Source organism: Coregonus lavaretus (genome assembly GCF_964263955.1).
Source record: "Coregonus lavaretus genome assembly, contig: HAP1_SCAFFOLD_244, whole genome shotgun sequence".
Classification (NCBI taxonomy): Eukaryota; Metazoa; Chordata; class Actinopteri; order Salmoniformes; family Salmonidae; genus Coregonus; species Coregonus lavaretus.
In genome coordinates this window covers 546,209-551,460 of record NW_028162610.1, presented here as the reverse complement: position 1 = coordinate 551,460, position 5,252 = coordinate 546,209, and positions in this window count along the sequence as shown.

Sequence of the window (5,252 nt, the reverse complement as noted above, 5' to 3'; positions counted from 1 at the left end):
ACCCACATATATAGTTCCAGCCTTTTCCCCACCACTCAAAGATATAGTTCCAGCCTGTGCCCCATCACTCACAGATATAGTTCCAGCCTGTACCCCATCACTCACAGATATAGTTACAGCCTGTTCCCAACCACTCACAGATATAATTCCAGCCTGTTCCCTACCACTCACAGATATACTTCCAGCATGACGTTCCCTACCACTCACAGATATAGTTCCAGCCTGTTCCCCACCACTCACAGATATAGTTCCAGCCTGTTCCCCACCACTCACAGATATAGTTCTAGTCTGTTCCCAACTACTCACATACATAGTTCCAGCATCTTCCCCGCCACTCACAGATATAATTCCAGCCTGTTCCCCACCACTCAAAGTTCCAGGCTGTTCCCCACTACTCTGAGATGTAGTTCCAGCCTGTTCCCCACCACTCACAGATATAGTTCCAGCCTGTTCCCAACTACACACATACATAGTTCCAGCATCTTCCCCGCCACTCACAGATATAATTCCAGCCTGTTCCCCACCACTCAAAGTTCCAGGCTGTTCCCCACTACTCAGAGATATAGTTCCAGCCGGTCCCCCACAACTCACAGATATAATTCCAGCATGAGGTTCCCCATCACTCACAGATATAGTTCCAGCCTGTTCCCCACCACTCACAGATATAGTTCCAGCCTGTTCCCCACTACTCACAGATATAGTTCCAGCCTGTTCCCCATCCCCCAAAGATATAGTTCAAGCCTGTTCCCCACCACTCACAGATATAATTCCAGCATGAGGTTCCCCATCACTCACAGATATAGTTCCATTCTGTTCCCCACCACTCACAGATATAGTTCCAGCCTGTTCCCCATCACTCACAGATATAGTTACAGCCTGTTCCCCATCACTCACATAAAAATATCCAGGCTGTTCCCCAACACTCACAGAAAAAGATACAGCCTGTTCCCCACAACTCACAGATATAGTTCCAGCATGAGGTTCCACAACACGCACATATATAGTTCCAGCCTGTTCCCCATCACTCACAGATATAGTTCCAGCCTGTTCCCCACCACTCACAGATATAGTTCCAGCCTGTTCCGAACTACTCACATACATAGTTCCAGCATCTTCCCCGCCACTCACAGATATAATTCCAGCCTGTTCCCCACCACTCAAAGTTCCAGGCTGTTCCCCACTACTCAGAGATATAGTTCCAGCCGGTCCCCCACCACTCACAGATATAATTCCAGCATGAGGTTCCCCATCACTCACAGATATAGTTCCAGCCTGTTCCCCACCACTCACATATATAGTTCCAGCCTGTTCCCCACTACTCACAGATATAGTTCCAGCCTGTTCCCCATCCCCCACAGATATAGTTCCAGCCTGTTCCCCATCACTCACAGATATAATTCCAGCATGAGGTCCCCCACCACTCACAGATATATTTCCAGCATGAGGTTCCCCATCACTCACATATGTAGTTCCATTCTGTTCCCCACCACTCACAGATATAGTTCCAGCCTTTTCCCCACCACTCACAGATATAGTTACAGCCTGTTCCCCATCACTCACAGAAAAAGATCCAGGCTGTTCCCCATCACTCACAGAAAAATATCCAGGCTGTTCCCCATCACTCACAGAAAAAGATCCAGCCTGTTCCCCACAACTCACAGATATAGTTCCAGCATGGGGTTCCACAACACACACATATATAGTTCCAGTCTGTTCCCCATCACTCACAGATATAGTTCCAACCTGTTCCCCATCACTCACAGATATAGTTACAGCCTGTTCCCCATCACTCACAGATATAGTTCCAGCCTGTTCCCAATCACTCACAGATATAGTTCCAGCCTGTTCCCCAACACTCACAGATATAGTTCCAGCCTGTTCCCCACCACTCACAAATATAGTTCCAGCCTGTTCCTAACTACTCACATACATAGTTCCAGCATCTTCCCCGCGACTCACAGATATAATTCCAGCCTGTTCCCCACCACTCAAAGTTCCAGGCTGTTCCCCACTACTCAGAGATATAGTTCCAGCCGGTCCCCCACCACTCACAGATATAATTCCAGCCTGTTCCCCACCACTCACATATATAGTTCCAGCCTGTTCCCCACTACTCACAGATATAGTTCCAGCCTGTTCCCCATCCCCCACAGATATAGTTCCAGCCTGTTCCCCACCACTCACAGATATAATTCCAGCATGAGGTTCCCCATCACTCACAGATATAGTTCCATTCTGATCCCCACCACTCACAGATATAGTTCCAGCCTGTTCCCCATCACTCACAGATATAGTTACAGCCTGTTCCCCATCACTCACATAAAAATCCAAGCTGTTCCCCATCACTCACAGAAAAAGATACAGCCTGTTCCCCACAACTCACAGATATAGTTCCAGCATGAGGTTCCACAACACGTACATATATAGTTCCAGCCTGTTCCCCATCACTCACAGATATAGTTCCAGCCTGTTCCCCACCACTCACAGATATAGTTCCAGCCTGTTCCCAACTACTCACATACATAGTTCCAGCATCTTCCCCGCCACTCACAGATATAATTCCAGCCTGTTCCCCACCATTCAAAGTTCCAGGCTGTTCCCCACTACTCAGAGATATAGTTCCAGCGGGTCCCCCACCACTCACAGATATAATTCCAGCATGAGGTTCCCCATCACTCACAGATATAGTTCCAGCCTGTTCCCCACCACTCACAGATATAGTTCCAGCCTGTTCCCCTCTACTCACAGATATAGTTACAGCCTGTTCCCCATCACTCACAGAAAAAGATCCAGGCTCTTCCCCATCACTCACAGAAAAATATCCAGGCTGTTCCCCATCACTCACAGAAAAAGATCCAGCCTGTTCCCCACAACTCACAGATATAGTTCCAGCATGGGGTTCCACAACACACACATATATAGTTCCAGCCTGTTCCCCATCACTCACAGATATAGTTCCAGCCTGTTCCCCAACACTCACAGATATAGTTCCAGCCTGTTCCCCACCACTCACAAATATATATAGTTCCAGCCTGTTCCCCATCACTCACAGATATATTTCCAGCCTGTTCCCCATCACTCACAGATACAGTTCCAGCCTGTTCCCCACCACTCACAGATATAGTTCCAGCCTGTTCCCAACTACTCACATACATAGTTCCAGCATCTTCCCCGCCACTCACAGATATAATTCCAGCCTGTTCCCCACCACTCAAAGTTCCAGGCTGTTCCCCACTACTCTGAGATATAGTTCCAGCCTGTTCCCCACCACTCACAGATATAATTCCAGCATGAGGTTCCCCATCACTCACAGATATAGTTCCAGCCTGTTCCCCACCACTCACAGATATAGTTCCAGCCTGTTCCCAACTACTCACATACATAGTTCCAGCATCTTCCCCGCCACTCACAGATATAATTCCAGCCTGTTCCCCACCACTCAAAGTTCCAGGCTGTTCCCCACTACTCTGAGATATAGTTCCAGCCTGTTCCCCACCACTCACAGATATAATTCCAGCATGAGGTTCCCCATCACTCACAGATATAGTTCCAACCTGTTCCCCATCACTCACAGATATAGTTACAGCCTGTTCCCCATCACTCACAGATATAGTTCCAGCCTGTTCCCAATCACTCACAGATATAGTTCCAGCCTGTTCCCCAACACTCACAGATATAGTTCCAGCCTGTTCCCCACCACTCACAAATATATATAGTTCCAGCCTGTTCCCAACTACTCACATATATAGTTCCAGCATCTTCCCCGCCACTCACAGATATAATTACAGCCTGTTCCCCACCACTCAAAGTTCCAGGCTGTTCCCCACTACTCAGAGATATAGTTCCAGCCGGTCCCCCACCACTCACAGATATAATTCCAGCCTGTTCCCCACCACTCACATATATAGTTCCAGCCTGTTCCCCACTACTCACAGATATAGTTCCAGCCTGTTCCCCATCCCCCACAGATATATTTCCAGCCTGTTCCCCACCACTCACAGATATAATTCCAGCATGAGGTTCCCCATCACTCACAGATATAGTTCCATTCTGTTCCCCACCACTCACAGATATAGTTCCAGCATGTTCCCCATCACTCACAGATATAGTTACAGCCTGTTCCTCATCACTCACATAAAAGATCCAGGCTGTTCCCCATCACTCACATAAAAAGATACAGCCTGTTCCCCACAACTCACAGATATAGTTCCAGCATGAGGTTCCACAACACGTACATATATAGTTCCAGCCTGTTCCCCATCACTCACATATATAGTTCCAGCCTGTTCCCCACCACTCACAGATATAGTTCCAGCCTGTTCCCAACTACTCACATACATAGTTCCAGCATCTTCCCCGCCACTCACAGATATAATTCCAGCCTGTTCCCCACCATTCAAAGTTCCAGGCTGTTCCCCACTACTCAGAGATATAGTTCCAGCCGGTCCCCCACCACTCACAGATATAATTCCAGCATGAGGTTCCCCATCACTCACAGATATAGTTCCAGCCTGTTCCCCACCACTCACAGATATAGTTCCAGCCTGTTCCCCTCTACTCACAGATATAGTTCCAGCCTGTTCCCCATCCCCCACAGATATGGTTCCAGCCTGTTCCCCACCACTCACAGATATAATTCCAGCATGAGGTTCCCCATCACTCACAGATATAGTTCCATTCTGTTCCCCACCACTCACATATATAGTTCCAGCCTGTTCCCCATCACTCACAGATATAGTTACAGCCTGTTCCCCATCACTCACAGAAAAAGATCCAGGCTCTTCCCCATCACTCACAGAAAAATATCCAGGCTGTTCCCCATCACTCACAGAAAAAGATCCAGCCTGTTCCCCACAACTCACAGATGTAGTTCCAGCATGGGGTTCCACAACACGCACATATATAGTTCCAGCCTGTTCCCCATCACTCACAGATATAGTTCCAGCCTGTTCTCCAACACTCACAGATATAGTTCCAGCCTGTTCCCCACCACTCACAAATATATATTGTTCCAGCCTGTACCCCATCACTCACAGATATAGTTACAGCCTGTTCCCAACCACTCACAGATATAATTCCAGCCTGTTCCCTACCACTCACAGATATACTTCCAGCATGACGTTCCCTACCACTCACAGATATAGTTCCAGCCTGTTCCCTACCACTCACAGATATAGTTCCAGCCTGTTCCCTACCACTCACAGATATAGTTCCAGACTGTTCCCAACTACTCACATACATAGTTCCAGCAT